Raw genomic sequence first — 18,516 nt, 5'->3', positions numbered from 1 at the left:
TTAGTAGAGACGGGGTTTCACCATGTTGGCCAGGATGGTCTCGATCTCCTGACCTCATGCTCTGCCTGCCTCAGCCTCCCAAAGTGCTGGGATTATAGGCACGATGAGCCACCGCACCCAGTCCCCCATAAGTACTTTAAATACCAGCTGATTTTAACAGCCCTAGAGAAACTTATGAAATGCATGTATATAGTTTGGACATAATTTGACAGGGTTCACAAATCTCTATCCCACCCATGGACCCCAGCTTAAAAACCACCAATATAGTATATTTAAAATCCAACTGCATTTCTTTAATTTTATTTTACTACTGCTTTTTGTTTTTTGAGTGGGGGTCTCACTCTATCACCCAGGCTGGAGTACAATGTCACGATCTCAGCTCACTGCAACCTCCGCCTCCCAGGCTCAAGTGATCCTCCCACCTCTGCCACCTGAGTAGCTGAGACCACAGGTGAGCGCCACCGCACCAGGCTGATTGGGTTCTTTTTTTGTGTGTGTGTGTGTGTGTATTTTTGGTAGAGGGGGCGTTTTACCATGTTGCCCAAGCTGGTCTCGAACTCCTGAGCTCAAGCGATCCACCAGCCTCAGCCTCCCAAAATGCTGGGAATACAGAAATGAACCACCTAGCCCAGCCCATTAATCTTATATAATAAATCAAATCTCCCCAAAATAACCTTTTGTCTCCCATAGTCACTACACAGACCACAAATTCCTTTATATGGTCAGAAATGCAGTCCCCCTTCAAGCTATATCTTGTCTCATAATGGTTTCAATTAACTAAATAAAAGACCTTAAAAATTAAACGGACCTATTTAATGATAGTGACACCAACAAAACCTCCAAACGTCAACCAGCTAGGGGGAAAAAAAAAACACAAATTACTCAATGAACTACTAAAATAGCCAAGTATGAAAACAAAACTGGAAGTGCCCTTAAGATCAGATACTACCATTCACTCCCACTCAAAGGAAAAAAAAAAAAAAAAAAAAAAGATCTTAGTTTACAATATAGTTGTTTCCACAATTGTGCCAAAATCACTTCTCTACATTTGAATTCACCTTCAGTAATATTTTTTGAGGTGACAGCACAAGCATAAACAGGCCAGAAACATAAAATAGCTTTAAAAATCGCAATAAAAGAGGAATATTTATTTTATGAAATGACATATCAACCTCTATAAGACTTAACTCTCAAACTATGCTACAGAATCAGTTTACCTTCAAAAGTCTCTAAACTGAATATTTTTCTTTCTTTTATAGTAACACTTCTCCCTAGTCACAAAAGGATTCATCTTCTTTCTACTGTCTTCTCAGAAAAAATTTCCACAATCCACATTTCTTCCTAAGAAAATGGTAAAAGGAACCTGAATAATACGTACTGGTTATCTTAGAGTTTTGTTTTAACTTAGGTGGCCCTCAGGAAAGTTGCTTTTCAACATTAAGACAATATAATCACCTCAGTCTAACAGCCACTTGAAAAAAATTCAACTGGAAATTCTCCTGGATTTTAAAAAAAAACACTATCTTGTCTTTTTACTATTGACCATGTACCAATAAAAACTCCCCCAAAAGGGTAAAAGTAAACAAACTCCCAGAATATGGCAATTTAAAATAATTTAAATCACCTTCATTCCCACGGAAATCCCTACAGGTCTTATTTTATTTTATTTTAGAGACAGAGTCTCGCTCTGTCGCCCAGGCTGGAGTGCAGTGACACGATCTCAGCTCACTGTAACCTCCATCCCCAGGTTCAGGGGGTTCTCCTGCCTTAGCCTCCCAAGAAGCTGGGATTACAAGCACACGCCACCACACCTGGTTAATTTTTATGTTTTTGGTAGAGATGGGGTTTCACCATGTTGGCTAGGCTGGTCTTGAACTCCTGACTCAGGTGCTCCACCTGCCTCGGCCTCCCAAAGTGCTGGGATTACAGGCATGAGCCACCGTGCCCAGCCTCTACAGAGGTTTTAAATCCCTTCTTAATGCTTACTAAGTGGGCAAGTTATTTGGTCTCTCTATGCTTCAGTTTCTTCTGAAAAAGAAGGTATTAATTAGGGTCATCATATATCCTTTCTCTCAAACAGTCCTAGTTTCTGCTATTATCTCAGCATGCCATTTGGTGAGTGCCCCCTTTCACTCACTCTTCACTTGATCTTAGCCAAAAGGCCAAGAAGCAATCCCTTTCAGGCTCAAAAGTATCCTGGCTTGAACAATAAATCATATGGTCACCCTACCTCATAGAGTTATGAAGATAAAGTAAGCTAATACACACAAAGCATTTTTTAAGAGTATCTGGCATATGGTAAGAGTTCAGTTAGTATTAGTTCTTGTTAATGTTAGTCACTGTCAGTGACTTCTTATAGAAGATTTTGAACTGTATAATGAACAGTGCTCCCACAATATTCCTTCTTATAAATAAAATGATGCATTTAATGTCCCACATTAAATTCTTCCAAAAAACTAAGCAGCACTAACTGCTTGAAATCAACACTAACCAATTTATCCCACAGCAATAGCAGTATCAACAGCATTCACATTGTATCACGAATTGTAATAGAGGCCATATTAGAGTTACTAACGGGAAAGTGACAGTGAAAAGTAAAACTTTAGTGCCAAACCAAGTCCCTTAATATTCTAGCAGCCTGTCTCAACCAGTGTTCCTCAAGTTAACTACAGAACTCAGAAAATGACTTGACTACAGAACTCAGAAAATGACTTGAGTGACTATTTCCTGAAGTCTCCCAAGAATAATACCTAACTAATATCTTTCTAGATGTGCAGGGGAGAAACTAATTTATAATATATGATGGATGCCTTGGGGAGTAATTCTGTCATGGAACACCAGTTCTTGATTTTCTTGGAATACAAAGGGGGAAATATGGACGAAAAGACTCCTCAATGAACAAAGAGTCTAAGACTGCTTGCTGTTCATCACCTGAGAAAAAAGTATTTCCTACATGTTAAAGCTTAAAGGAATGATCAATATAAATATATAAATTTGACTCATGGCAATGAAAAGCACAAATAGATACATTTGGTTTTCCTTGTCTCCACAAATTTATCTTAGGTCAGAAGTCCAACATCCAGAATTCCTTCAGATAAAAAAAAACTTGTTACAATTTAAAAAAAAACAAATAACAAATAAACAGGAAGACCGGGCGGGCGTGGTGGCTCACGGCTGTAATCCCAGCACTTTAGGAGGTGGAGATGAGTGGATCACCTGAGATCCGGAGTTCCAGACCAGTCTGGCCAACATGGGGAAATCCCATCTCTACCAAAAACACAAAAAATTAGCCGGGCGTGGTGGCACACGCCTGTAGTCCCAGCTACTTGGGAGGCTGAGGTGAGGGAATCGCTTGAACCTGGGAGGTGGAGGTTGCTGTGAGCCCATCGTGCAACTGCACCACAGCCTGAGCAACAAGAGTAAAACTCTGTCTAGGGGGGGGAAAAAACAGAAAGGAAAAAGAAAACTGAGACTAAGATACCGATCACTAATGAACCTAGTAACTTGGGGCTCTGATATTAACTATTTATCACCTGATAACAGTAACAACAAGAAAACTTAGTAGTGAAAGATGAACTAAAATAGGAAGTATAAGCAAACAACAGGAGCCATTAATAGAATAAAAAAGTATTTTCAAGGTACAATTAGATAACAAAAAATCCCCCTAAAGAACCAGAGTGCTGAATTGTTAAAGATTAGCCTGAACGTTTTACTTCAAATCTAACCACTCAATAAAACAAGCTGAAGGACTGGGGAACATTTCTCAGAGACAATCTCCATTTTAAATAGAGCATAAATGACATAAAAGAAAAAATATCTATGAAATCATTTCATGTCTCATATGATTTCACCCAAAAAAATTCAAGAATATAATTCATTATCCCAAAAACTTTAATAAGCATAAGCAAACAAAACCAACGCTTAGATTTATTTCAACTACTTCTATTACTATTAGAAGACAATATAGGCCGGGCGCGGTGGCTCAAGCCTGTAATCCCAGCACTTTGGGAGGCCGAGACAGGCGGATCACGAGGTCAGGAGATCGAGACCATCCTGGCTAACCTGGGGAAACCCCCTCTCTAGTAAAAAATACAAAAAAATAGCCGGGCGAGGTGGCGGGTGCCTGTAGTCCCAGCTACTCGGGAGGCTGAGGCAGGAGAATGGCGTAAACCCGGGAGGCGGAGCTTGCAGTGAGCCGAGATCCGGCCACTGCACTCCAGTCTCGGCGACAGAGCAAGACTCCGTCTCAAAAAAAAAAAAAAAAAAAAAAGAAGAAGACAATATAGACCTCAGGCAGCAATTCATGTGACTCTGGGTAAAAATCTGTATTTACCTTGCACTATACATGAAAAAGAGTCTTGATTTTGTAAAATTAAAATAAGAATGCATGCTGTCTGATGACAGATAGCCCAAGACCTAAACCAGGTAAGGGAAACAACTGAGTTTTAACAAAAAAGCACAAAGGTTTTGAGGCCAGGCTAATCAGAGTGTGAATCCAAAGCCGTCAATTATCATCATGTGACTTGGGACAAGGCATTTACTCTCTAAGAGCGTCAACTTCCCCATGTGTAAAATGATGAGGACCGCCTATCTTGCAAAGTGGTTGAGAAGATTAAACAGAAGATTAAAACAAGGTTACTGATATACAGTAGGAACTTAAAGAGCAGTTAAACTAAGTTTCTTAGAATGCTTCAGGTTTCAAAAGTTATTCTTGCAAAAATGTAAATAGGACTTGTTTTCCCCCTCCTTGAATAATGTACAACAGAATTTAAACTTTTTGAGATAAGGCCTTACTCTGTTGCCCAGGATGAAGTGCAAAGGCATGATCATGGCTCACTGCAGCCTCAACCTCCTGGGGTTCAAGTGATCCTCCCACCTCAGCCTCCCCAGTAACTGGGGCCACAGGCTGCACAACCACACCCAGCTAATTTTTAAATTTTTTTGTAGAGATGGGGTCTCCCTACGTTGCCCAGGCTAGTCTCAAACTCCTGGGCTCAACAGATCTTCCCACCTTGGCCTCCCAAAATGCTGGGATTCAGAGGGTGAGTCACCACGCCCAGACAACTTATTTCTTATAAAGGACTTTTATCTTTGAGTTGTCCCTTAAATTAGGCAGAGCTTACTGAAATCTCCCTAGTTTGTCTCATCAAGCCTAGTAATGTATTTCCCAATTAAAATACAGTCATGTGCCATATAATGACATTTTAGCCCACAACAGACTGCATATAAGACAGTGGTCCCACCCGGGCACGGTGGCTCATGCCTGTAATCCCAGCACTTGGGGAGGCCAAGGCAGGCAGATCATGAGGTCAGGAGTTTGAGACCAGCCTGACCAACATGGTGAAAACCCGTCTCTATTAAAAATACAAAAATTAGCTGGGTGTGGTGGCACGCACCTGTAATCCCAGCACTTGGGGAGACTGAGGCAGGAGAATCGCTTGAACTCAGTAGGCAGAGGTTGCAGTGAACCAAGATCTCGCTACTCCACCCTAGCCTGAGCGACAGAGGGAGACTCCGTCTCAAAAAAAAAAAAAAAAAAAAGACAGTAGTCCCATAAGATTATAAGGGAGCTGCCCTATAGAGATGTATTAATTTTTCTTTTCTATCATATTTTTATTGTATCTTTTTTGTTTTCAAACGCAAACACTTACCACTGTGTTATAACCACCTACGATATTCAGTACAGCAACATGCTGTACAGGATTGTAGCCTAGGAGCAACAGGCCCTACTATATGGCATAGGTGTGTAGTAGGCTATTCCATCTAGGTGTGTGTAAGTACACTGTATGATGTTCACAAACCAAAATCACCTAAAGATGCATTTCTCAGAAGGTATGCCCGCCATTAAGCAATGCATGACTGTAATAAAAAATAGACCAGCTGGGCACAGTGGCTCACGTCTGTAATCTCAGCACCTTGGGAGGCTGAGGCGGGCAGATCACCTGAGGTCGGGAGTTCGAGACCAGCCTGACCAACACGGAGAAACCCCATCTCTACTAAAAATACAAAATTAGACGGGCGTGGTGGCGCATGCCTGTAATCCCAGCTACTCGGGAGGCTGAGGCAGGAGAATCGCTTGAACCCAGGAGGCAGAGGTTGCAGTGAGCTGAGATCGCGCCCTTGCACTCCAGCCTGGGCAACAAGAGCGAAACTCCATCTCAAAGAAAAGAATACACCATTGACATTATTCATCCTCTCTTTCTTCAGCAGAAGGAATGTAAAACAATTTCAATAATCTCTTCTTGGCCAGGCACAGCGGCTCTGCCTGTAATTCCAGCACTTTGGGAGGCTGTGGTGGGTGGATCACCTGAGGTCAGGAGTTTGAGACCACCCTGGCCAACATGGTGAAACCATGTCTCTACTAAAAACACAAAAAATTAGCTGGGCGTGGTAGCGGGCACCTGTAATCCCAGCTACTGGGAGGCTGAGGCAGGAGAATCGCTTGAACATGAGAGGCAAAGGTTGCAGGGAGCCCAACATCACGCCACTGCACTCCAGCCTGGGCAACAAGAACAAAACTCGTCTCAAAAAATAAATAAATCTCTTCTTGACTTACTACAATAACCATACGTAAAGACTCCTTGGTGTCTACTGGTGAGTATCAAAGATCTATAGCAAGCATACATTAAAAACACAATTCAGATAGCAGATTACCACAGCTGCTGAAGATGTGTAGATTTTTAAAAGGCATATACACAAAAATTAGACTCCACCAAGCAACACCACTTACAATGAAGAAATATAAAATTTGGGTAAATTAAACGTAAAGCAGGCAACTCAAGAGACTGAAAAATCAAACTGATAATTTTCCTTTCTCACATATCTTTGCCGATCAGAACACACGATAACCATCATTTATGATACACAGAAACATAAAGAATTATTACACAGGGACAGTATTGAACCACGAACTAAAGTCCTGAACATATAGCCAATGCAGAAGAATATAAAGAACTTTTTTTTTTGTAGACTGAGTCTCGCTCTGTCACCCAGGCTAGAGTGCAGTGGCGCTATCTCAGTTCACTGCAACCTCTGCCTCAGCCTTCCAAGTAGCTAGGACTACAGACACGCACTACCACGCCCAGCTAATTTTTGTATTTTTAGTAGAGATGGGGGTTTCACCATGTTGGCCAGGCTGGTCTTGAACTCCTGATCTCATGATCCGCCCGCCTCAGCCTCCCAAAGTGCTAGGATTACAGGCGTGAGCCAAGGCACCCAGCCAAACACTTTTAAAATAGCCTGTCTTTAAAGTTCCTTCCTTACTCTCCAACAATCAGTATATACTGATTGCATATACTCCAACATCAGTATATACTGATGCCCACACCTGAGACTATCCCTCTCCCTTGCTATTCTCCCCAACTCCCAAAATGGTACTCCATTATATAGTAAACTGTAAGTTTTAGTTTTTTAATTTTTTTTGAGACAGGGTCTTGCTCTGTTGCCCAGGCTGGGTGCAGTGGCGCAATCATGGCTTACCGCAGCCTCTATCTACCAGGCTCAGGCAATCCTCCTGCCTCAGCTTCCCAAATAGCTGGGACCACAGGTGTGCACCACCACATCTAATTTTTAAATTGTCTGTAAAGATGGGGTCTCCCTATGTTGCCCAGGCTGGTCTTGAACTCCTTGGGCTCAAGCGATCCTCCCACTTCAGCCTCTCAGCCTCCCAAAGTGTTGGTATTACAGGTGTGAGCCACTGTGCCCAGTCGATTTTGGTTTAAGTTCAAAAGTCAACTTGCAGCATCAAAAACTGAAGTCTGCCATCTATTATAAAGAACCCAAAGCAGAAAGATTATGCTATTCTCTGTTTACTACCTTCCCACATATGACTGTGGGTGGTATCAGTTAAACATGTACAATATTAAGCATTACTAAACTGCATATTTTCACATCTAACCCTAAATTCCCAAAGGAATAGATATGAGCCTTAGCCTGTCTCCCAAGCCCATCCCATTCATTTTAATTCATAAGTCCTCAGGTGACCGCAGAAGTCAATAAAGTTGAAAAAGAAATGTAGAATTTGATTTCAAGAAAATCTTATTTGAGCGTTTGGGCTTTAAAAAATCCTAACTAAATATACTTGAAAGTTACCAAAGTCATCATGTGTTGGTGTATTAGTTTAGCTATTGCCTCACCACAATAAAATAAACCTGATGCCACAATCCTTACCATCTACTAAGAATATTTGTATATGAATAAAAATTTGAAATATGTCACCTATTTTCCTTTAACATCCTTCTAAAGCTAAAATTCTGAATATGAAATACACAAACAGATTAATGATAACAGTCATAAAATGTTCCCAGATTGGGGTGAAATTTTGCTATAAATTATATATCCATTATTTTGGATTCCTTTCAGAACTGTGATATATATTTTTAAAATGTATCTCCTAGGGGGGAAAAAATAAACCTGACACTGAACGTACAAAACTGCCGGAAAAAAAAAAAAAAAAAAAAAAAAGGCACTTACCTTAATAGAATTTAGGAGCAGTTCACGAATACACTAATTAAGGGAGACCAAGGATTTTCATTGCAACACATTTTTACTGTTTATGGGTAATGGTCAGAATGTTAACAGAGAATACTGAAATATTTTACATATCAACTTCTAACTAGTTATAGCACCAGATCCTTGGGGCGTGGGGTGATTTAAACCATTTTAAATGTAAACACTCATTTTCATATCAGTTAAAAAAAAAAAAAAAAAAAGAACCCACTCCACCCTCTCTGCCAGTCTCTGATACACCTTAGAATACTATAGTTACTTCACAGTGGGAAGGAATAGCTAATAAGTACATTTCTTTTCCAACCCGCTTCTCTACCTAGTCATTAAACACCAAATCCTGAAACTGAATTCAGCTACCTAGATCTTTCTACCAGGAATGTTCCCTATGGTACCTCAATCCCTTCCACTGTCACTTACTGCAACTGCCAAAGCCCCTCCTATTAATAGTAAATCCCTTTCATACTGACTCACTGTAACTCCAACTTGATGAAATAGACACCAAGCAGAATTTACAAAATTTGCAAATGGAATTTTCCTGTTTTCAAAGAATTAAAAAGGAAACTAAAAGTAGAGCACATTCAGGCTAAACTATAAACATTTAAAGTTCAACCAATTTGTTGAACTTTATTTATGTTGCCTGTTTTATACTAGTTCCTGTTTAAACGTTTTTTTTTTTTTTTTGAAAGTTTTGCCAAGTATTGTGTAATCACTTACACAAGGCTAAACTTCCCATGCAAGTAATTTTGACATGTAAATATAAACTTAAGTCATTACCCCCAAGACTGTAAGACAATCTGGAAATTCTTCTGCAAAACAAAATTTCTCTTAAACTATGGAAATTTTTAACAGCATACACAAAAGTAGAGAGAATGATAGTAACAATGAGCGCTTCTGTATTCATCCAGCTACAACAATCAACTCAAGGCCACTTCTGTTTCACACCTACCTCCTACCCACTCCCTCCTCTCATTATTATCTTCAAAAATAATTAAGAGGAAGATACTATGTTCTCTAAGTACACTTCTACCCAGAGATAGCAAAAGTATCAAAAACTAGCAAGTTAAGAAGTCAAAATCCTACAATGTAACTATACAGCCGCCTTACACAATTCCTTGGTAGGTGATAAATTTAAGAACTCAGTTAAACACAAAGATATAACCATCTTTAAGAATTTTAACGAAGTCCATAAAACCCAAAGGGCATATTTAAAATTATACCTAAAAAAACAAATAGGGAAATGTGATGAAAACGGACTTAAACATTTGCAATTAACTTACTTAACGTGGCACCTTAGTTCAAAACGAAAAAAATCGACTATTTAACATAATGTGCCATAAAACTGCAATTCAACCACTTGAAAAACTGCTGAACACTTACATACCTTAAACTGGTCCTTCTGATCCCTAATTATAGATTGATATCAATGTAGAAAGAAAACCAGGCATTTTAACGTAAGTGGTTGAAAATGTTGAAAATTAACCCCACTGTTCATCGTAAAGTATATGAGAGCAAGCCTAAACTACCTGAATTATATGTCATTAAACAAATGCATCCACTTCCCAGGGCCTTTTTTTTAACAAAATAAGTTCACATATACCCTTAAACGTAACGCGCTAGGCTACAGACAGAATTAGGAGACCGCCTCCTGCTTTTGCTCCTAACCAATACGCAGAGAGAGAAGGTTGGCAGAAAAGTGCTGCGAGGACAGTAACAAACACCAGCAGCTCCCGAGCAGGCCCTGCTAGAGCCAGGAATGACGCACTTCGGTAACCCGACTCTTTCTCCCCTCCACCCCCGCCCCCAGCAGCGGTGCTGACACCGCCAACAGCCCGGAGTAGGAAAAAAGACAACAGAAAAAAGGCAGAGGTTGGACCGCACTAGGTTTCATCAAGAAACCTCGATTATTCCTCTTTCGACACTAACCACTAGGACTAAACAGGAAAAGAAGCTTCGTGCTTAAGCAAGTCCCATCATGGTGGTTTAAGAGTCACTAAATTAAGCTGATAATGAGTCCAATCCACAGAGACAAATACAGGGTGTGGCTGCTGTGAAATACGGCGGTCCGTGGGAGAAAAGGGGTATGGAATTTACACTCCAGTGTGAAGGGAAGATGGGGCTTTACGGTGGGAGAAGGGGGTGGCCCGCGCATTTTAAGGAACCATTGCAAACCAACACAAGCGTCTCGTTTACTTAAATCCAACCTTACAGATCAAAAGTTTCCAATAGATATATCATGTAAACTGTAAATTAACATTTAATCCAACACCATGGCCCTCAATTTAAAAACTACATCCAAGAGAAAGAAGGAGGGAGAGAGAAGAGGGGTGGTAAGCAACAACATAAAAAACATTCTAGGCCACGGAAGAGAAAGTCTCACAAACCGGATGAAACTACTAATGCAATATTAAAAATTAAAGCCGAGCACTGAAGCACGAAAATCACACGATAACCCATTACAGTTAAGGATTAAAAATAAAATGACATATGCACCAAGGGGGAGCGGAAACTAAATGTCGAAAGTACAGCGGTTTATAAAAAACTAAAGGCAAAACAAGACATTCTCGCGACGGGGGGAAAAAAGGCCGAAATCAACAATACGTTCACAATTCTAGGCCAAAAGAAAATGGGAACGGGGCTCAAAGTTTTGCGGAACTACTTGATGCTGTTTCCCACACCTTCTCTCTCCCACGGCCCATCCGACCCTTTTCGTCCCCAAATCGCCGTCCGCAGATCTCCGGATCCAGGGGAGAAGAAAAAAGAAAGTCGACCCCGAGCAAGAATAAAAGTGTGGAGTGAAAACGCACAGGCTGCCTACCTGGGGCAAGGATCAGCTCAGTTCGTGCCTTGAGAAAGACAGTGCGGGTGGGGGTGGGAATGAAAAGCAGCACTAAAACTAAAACAAAAGTGGCGCCAAAACCCCCCAACAAACAGCCTTCCACTCCCGCCCTTCCCCCCTCCGCCCATGCCAGGCAGGCAGGGCCCCCTTCGGGGCAAGGTCTGCGCGCGGGGGCCAACACCGCCAGACCCCAGCCGATTTAGAAAATTGTTGCCCGAAGAAAACTGACCGAAGTCGGGCCTCGGAAGGGATGGAGAGATCGATGCCAATCGCCTTCCCCAGCAGTTCCCCCACCACGCGCTGGAGATGATGGGGCGGGGGAGAAGCAGAGGGGCCCGTCACATGAATGTTGTTCCCTCTCTAGGAAGGGAAGAAGAGAGGGAGGGAGGGGGGAGGGAGGGAAGGAAGGAGGGGAAGGGAGAAGGGAGGGGGCACGAGGGAGGGGTGTGATCAGAGTAGATTTTCCCTCGCCTCCCTCGGTCCGAGGCCCAAATATACACAACTGAGCCTCCTTTCTCCCCTCCCCCCTAGGTTCCCAGCACCACCATTTTGCTCTCTGCCTTCCCCTCACCGCGACACCGCGCTCTCCCCAACCCCAACCACAGCCTCCCGGCTTTCCTCCCCCGACTACAGCTCGCACCCCACCCCACCTCCAGTACGGGCTCTCCTAGGTTTATGAGCCTGCCGGAGAAAAGGAACCTAAATCTACTGCTACACAGAGAAGCGGAGCCTCCATCTTGCGCTGCTCCGCGTTCTCCATTTTGGGCCACCCATGGGGGGGGGGGGTCTCCGTAGAGGCCCCGAGGGAGAGTTGGGCGAGGGAAGGAAGAGAAAATCTTCAGCGAGGGTAGTCGAAAAGAAGAGCCCTGCGGTAGAAAGCCACTCTAGGAGTAGGAGGTAGGGAGGAAGGGGGGCTGGAAGTTCCTTGTAAGTGTTGGGGTAGCGACTTGGGGGGAGAAGAGAGAAAGGAGGGCCGGGGGCGCCGCGGGGGCGAGGAAGATCCTCCCGCGTGGACTCTGTCCCCCACTCCATGGCTGCCCCCCATGGGGGCGAAGGAAGCAGAGGGGAAATTCAATGGCAACAGAGTGCCCAACCTTTTTCCCTCCCAACTCCTCTCTCTCGCCCTGTTTCAACCATACACACCTCACGGTGGGCCCCGCGCCCTCCGGGTGCCCCTCCAAACTTCTAGAAGCTTCGCCTCCGCCATTTTATAACTTACCTCCCCCCTCAGCGTACACAGAGGCAGCAACGAGACTGTTCGCCTCCCCCACTCCTCCTTCTTTCTCAGGCCGGGGGCTTCTTCACCCCTGGGCTGGTACAAGATATTTTTCCCCTTCCTCTTCTTTACACCCTCGAATTCTACTCAGGGACGGAAGCTCCCGCGGTTCTAGAGCGGTGGGGGGTTTTGAAAGTGGCGGTCGGATCCGGCGGGGTTTTTTTTTCTTTTTTTTTTTTTTTTTTTTTTTTTTTTTTTTTTTTTTTGGTGGCGCTTCGGGATTGTTTGGGGTGTTCGCTCTTCGGCGACTTGGAGGCGAATGGAACGCGCAGGCGCCATCTGTCGGCCACGAACCCGCGCCCGGCTCCCGTTGGGAGGGAGCGGCATCTAGCGGCAGAGAGTTGCCACTGCAACGCCTGGCTCCCAGCCCTCCCACCCAGCGTCCTCCTCCCAGTCACCGACCAATCGTGGCCGACTGACTCCCGGGTTCAGCGTCTCCGACGCCGCCCGCAAACCAGCCGCCCGCAGGGGCGCGCCGCCGAGTGGGGTAAACAAGGTGCCGTGCCCGCGCCTGACTTACTCATTCTTTTGGCCGCCCTTCCGCCGCGGACCCGATCGAACCGCGGTTTTTCTGTCATTAGTAGGGTGTCGAGGGGAGGGCGGTAAGAATGTCCGGCGGACCCCCGGGCCGTGGGAATCCAGAGCCTGGCTGGACTCGCTCGGGGACTCGTTCCCCGGGCCCCTGCGCTCCTCGCGCGGCGCTAAGGTGGCAGCCTAGTCGGGCATCACCCTTCGAAGTCCCCTCTTCTGACACACCCCAGCGAGGGGCCTGTGGCCCCAGTTCCCGGACCTTCAATGCTCCCTTGTCCCTACCCCTTCCCACCAGAAGAACCCAACTCGCTTAACTCTGGCACCTGATCCTAAGTGGTTTAATGGGGCTGCTTGGGCTAGATCGGGGGCGGAATAGTGGTTGGTTTTGTTTTGTTTTTTGCTTCGGGTGTGGAGAGAGAGCGAGCTGATTCTCCACCAGGAAGACCTGGCCCTGGAAAAGAAAGAAAAATTGTTTTGCTTTACAGCCCACTGGTCCCGTCTCCGAGAAAACGTGGTCTGTGTCTCCAGGGTCTAGGAGTCCTAAGGAACTGGACTAACTAGCCTAGGCCGGGCGCTCGACCAATTTGTTCGCCACTCTCGGGGCAGGGGAAGAGATACGACCGAGCGAAGTGGAGGGAAATCGAAATGTGGGCAAAGGAGTGTGGGGGGACCCCGCCTCCCCCGCGCATCCACTGCCTTCCTGGGCGGGGGCAGGAGCGCGAAATTGTTGAGAATTTAGGTTACTTCGCATCCTGCCTTCCCAACCCTCCCCCAAGATGTTTGAAGTGCGAAAAGACCCTTTCTGCTCCTCCGACCCCTGTTAACTAAAATCTTTGTCACCCTTATTTTTTTATTTGTTTCGAATCCAGTGTACTGGACCTTTGACCGCCAAGAGCTCTTTACTCGGGAGAGAAAAACTCGGGGAGGGCCTATCCCATCCAAAGCGCCGCTTTTTCCTTGGACAGGAAGAAGTGACCTATTACAGTGTCTCCATTGCTGTTATAGAAGTTCGTAGATTCATAAAATATTGTTTGCTTAAGAAGTCTTCGTTTCTGTTCCTTTTGTGAAATTTTGGTTAAAATATTTCTTAAATATTAAACTACATTTCAATTAGAAGAAAAGGAATAAAACGTATTAATAACAAATTTTCCAACTGAGAAATAGGGTGAGCCCTGTGTAAATCATGAAGCCTTCACCCCGATATCACTTCTAAAACATTCCTAATGCAATAAAACGATTATTTGCAGTCCTTAAATTATATTCCTTCCGTATCTCTTGTTAGTTTCTCTCCCATCCTCTGTGCTTATTGTTTTTACTGCAACTTTACAAAAAGAGTTATAGTATATTTAATCAACTGGACAATAAAAGTTAAACAGAAACATCTAAATATCAATAACAAGAAGTAAAATCTGAGACATTTGTACTTACCTCTAAAGCTTTGGAGAGTGGAATACTATTCAAAATAAATTTCCATTTCTTTTATAGACCATCTTTGGTAGAATGCTATACAGTTTTTAATAGATTCAAGTTACAGAATGATGCAGCTAGAACATTAAATAGAGAGTAGTGGAAAATTTACAGTTATATAAGTTAATGCAAAATTCCACTTGAAGTAATAGAAAAATTGGGCCGTGTACCAAGTCATTTTTACATTAATTTAGTTCAATTGTGCCAATTTAATCTCAATTGATATTAAATGATTTCCTGTCTTAGTATTAGCTGAAAACTACTGATTTTCTGCTCCAAACATCACATTTATAGTACATTGTACAAATAGTTTTTTATCTGTTTTATAAATTTGAGTTCTCAGTTAATTATCTATGTAGCAACTGAGATTTTAAACAATTTTATGCTTAGAACAAAACTGAAAAGTTCTTCTGTTTAGCAAATTAGCTCTTATTTTGTGAAAAATACCACTGAAGATTAATAACAAACTGGTATAACATCAGAAATAAATGTCGTAGCACATTTTTACTAATATTTAAGAATATTTTACAGTAACTTTTTTTTTGTTAGAGCTCTTTCAAAAACATACTTGTCAAGACTTCAATATGTACAGAATGCTAGGTGCTCCAGTCCTATCATAAGAAGTGGAGTTTATTTCATGGGGTACTGTAACACCTAAGCAATTCACCCTTTGAATGTGAGGACAAAGGGAGAAAATGCCGTCAAACGAAATATGAAATAATGAAAAATGAAATAACTGATGGAAAATAATATTAATCTTGTTTGTAGCATGTCCTTTATGAGATAATATTGTAAAGGCAGAAGCTTTGGGTGCCTAATAAGAAAAAAAGAGAGTTGAATAGTTAAAACTTACAAACATCTGATACTGCAAGACACTATTTGATGCAGAAATGTTCTGGTCACAAGAAATTCATATGCCACAGTATAACAAAGATAATCCTCCAGGTTTACCATAGTTGGACTAAAACATCCCACAGTTCTCTTTGCTTTAACTCCATGCAAATGGAACAAACTTCTGATTATAAATTAGGTTTTCCAGACAGTCTCCTCCTCTGTACAGCATATGTATGTTTTTTATATTTTCTTTATTTATTTTTTTTTTTTTTTCTTTTTCTGAGACAAAGTCTTGCTCTGTCACCCAGGCTGGAGTGCAGTGGCTCCATCTCTGCTCACTGCAACCTCCGCCTCCGGGGTTCAAGCGATTCTCCTGCCTCAGCCTCCGGAGTAGCTGGGATCACAGGCACGTGCCACCACGCCTGGCTAATTTTTGTATATTTAGTAGAGATGGAGTTTCTCCATGTTGGTCAGGCTGGTCTTCAACTCCCGACCTCAGGTGATCCGCCTGCCTCGGCCTCCCAAAGGGCTGGGATTACAGGCGTGAGCCACTGCGCCCAGCCCATTTTTTATATTTTCAAACACTATTCTAACCGTAAAACCCAGAAACCAAAAAGTAGATAAATAAATTTAAGTCCACAGAAATTAAAAAATTATGTATACCAAGACACCAGAAACAAAGTCAAAAGATAAGCTAGAAACTGTGAGAAAATATTTGCTGTATGGATGAAAAAAGCTAATTTCTTCAAGATATGGAAAACTGTCAAAATCAATAAGATAAAATTTAAAACTCCAGGAGAAAAATGGACAAAGGATATAGTCTACTTGTGGGAGAAGAAATACAGATGGCTAGGCCAGGCGTGGTGGCTTACACCTGTAATCCCAGTACTTTGGGAGGCCAAGGCAAGCAGATCACAAGGTCAGAAGATCGAGACCATCCTGGCTAACACGAGGAAACCCCGTCTCTACTAAAAATACAAAAAATGAGATGGGCACGGTGGCACGCACCTGTAGTCCCACCTACTCAGGAGGCTGAGGCAGGAGAATCGCTTGAACCCAGGAGGCAAAGGTTGCAGTGAGCCAAGATGGTGCCACTGCACTCCAGCCTGGGTGACAGCGAGAATCCATCTCAACAAAAAGAAAAGAAATAAGAAATACAGATGGCTAATACATATATAAAATAGTGCTCAACTTCATTTGCCACTAAGAAATGCAAATTAAGGCCGGGCGCAGTGAGTCACACCTGTAATCCCAACACTTTGGGAGGCCTATGCGGGCAGATGACAAAGTCAAGAGATCGAGACCATCCTGGCCAACATGGTGAAACCCTGTCTCTACTAAAAATACAAAAATTAGCTGGGCGTGGTAGCTCACCTGTAGTCCCAGCTACTCGGGAGGCTGAGACACAAGAATCTCTTGAACCCAGGAGGCGGAGGTTGCAGTGAGCCAAAATCGTGTCACTGCACTCCAACCTGGCAACAGAGCGAGACTCCGTCTCAAAAAAAAAATAAAATAAATGCAAATTAAACACAAACTCTCCTACCAGATTGCCAGAGATTTAAAATGTTGATAATACTTAGCGTTGGTAAAGAACTGAGAACTCTCATATATCATTTAGGGGAGAGTAAATTTAAAAAAAAAAAAGAAAACTGAAAAATAAAAATTTTAAAAAGGTCGGGTGCAGTGGTTCACATCTGCAATTCTAACACTGGGAGGCCGAGGCAGGAGAATCACTCGAGCCCAGCAGTTCGAGACCAGCCTGGGCAACATAGCAAAACCCCATCTCTACAAACATTTTAAAAACTGGAGAAAAAGTTGAAAGTATTTCGGAGCAGTTAAATGTAAAATTGATCTAGCAATTCCATTTCTAGGAGTCTGCCATACAGATATGCTCATACAAATTACACAGAAATATATATAGAAAGATTTTCATTATAGCTTTGTAATAGAAACTGACAACAATAGAAATGGTCATCATCGGGGGGACTGAGTAAAGAAATGATGATACATCCATACAATAGATGCATTGGATAATGGTGGGCATACAATAGTCCTATGCCCACCATTAAAACAAGTATATACTTATCTATTAATATTGCAAATATGGGCCGGGCGCTGTGGCTCACGCCTGTAATCCCAGCCCTTTGGGAGGCCAAGGCAGGTGGATCATGAGATCAGGAGATCAAGACCATCCTGTCTAACACAGTGAAACCCTGTCTCTACTGAAAATACAAAAAAATTAGCCAGGCATGGTAGCGGGCGCCTGTAGTCCCAGCTACTCGGGAGGCTGAGGCAGGAGAATGGTGTGCGTGAACCCGGGAGGCGGAGCTTGCAGTGAGCCAAGGTCGCGCCACTGCACTCCAGCCTGGGCAACAGAGTGAAACTCCATCTCAAAAAAAAAGAATTGCAAATATGTCTAAGATATGAGAAAAAATCAAGTTGCAATTACCTGTATACTATGATCTCATTTTGGAATATATATATTTATATACACATGTATTTGCTTGCATATGCATAAAACTTTTTTTGATAGAGACGGCATCTCACTATGTTGCCCTGGCTGGTTATGAACTCCTGATGTCAAGCAATCCTCCTGCCTTAGTCTCCCAAAGTTCTGGGATTACAGTCATGAGCCACCAGGCCCAGCCAAAACATTCTTGAATATACAGGAAACCTAACAGTTACTACTCAGAAAAGAGACAGTACAGTTCCATGACTTGTCATTTTACTTTTCATTTTATACATTTCTACCTTATTTTATTTTATTTTTTTTTTTTACAGTGAGCATATATTACTTATGGAAGTTTTAAGAATTTATACTGGTTGCTCCAGAAAACAGTTTGGCACTTTCCTACAAAGTTAAATACATACTTACCATCTGACCCAGCAATCTCAGTCCTGAGCATTTATCCCAAAGAAATGAAAATTTATGTTTACACAAAAACCTGCACACAAGTACTTATAGCAGCTTTTATTTGTGATAGCCAAAAACAGAAAACAACCAAAATATCTATCACCTGGTAAATGGTTAAGCAAACTGGTTCCATCATGGAATGGAATACTA

The 18,516-nt window shown here is 42.7% G+C and overlaps 1 protein-coding gene and 1 long non-coding RNA gene across 23 annotated transcripts in view; one reads left to right on the top strand and one right to left on the bottom strand.

The window, feature by feature from the left end:
- STAG2 (STAG2 cohesin complex component) overlaps positions 1 to 12,881 on the bottom strand; it is a 139,805-nt gene extending 126,924 nt beyond the window's left edge. For 9 of the 22 annotated variants that reach the window (XM_065537876.2, XM_065537878.2, XM_074029211.1 and 6 more), the window contains exon 1: positions 11,574 to 11,724. The gene's annotated coding sequence lies outside the window, so the exon portion shown is untranslated. Of the gene's footprint in view, positions 1 to 11,323; positions 11,352 to 11,573; positions 11,725 to 11,994; positions 12,119 to 12,563 lie in introns of those variants that run through there. The other 13 variants (XM_005594515.4, XM_074029208.1, XM_005594512.4 and 10 more) reach the window with 4 other exon arrangements.
- Positions 12,136 to 14,187, top strand: LOC135969083 (uncharacterized). Its single transcript, XR_010584166.2, has 2 exons — positions 12,136 to 12,241; positions 13,637 to 14,187. It is a non-coding gene; the product is annotated as an uncharacterized lncRNA (long non-coding RNA).
- The last annotated feature ends 4,329 nt before the right edge of the window (positions 14,188 to 18,516 follow it).

The sequence above is a fragment of the Macaca fascicularis genome, chromosome X (genome assembly GCF_037993035.2).
Source record: "Macaca fascicularis isolate 582-1 chromosome X, T2T-MFA8v1.1".
Taxonomy (NCBI): Eukaryota; Metazoa; Chordata; class Mammalia; order Primates; family Cercopithecidae; genus Macaca; species Macaca fascicularis.
This window is presented reverse-complemented; position numbering and strand designations above follow the sequence as displayed.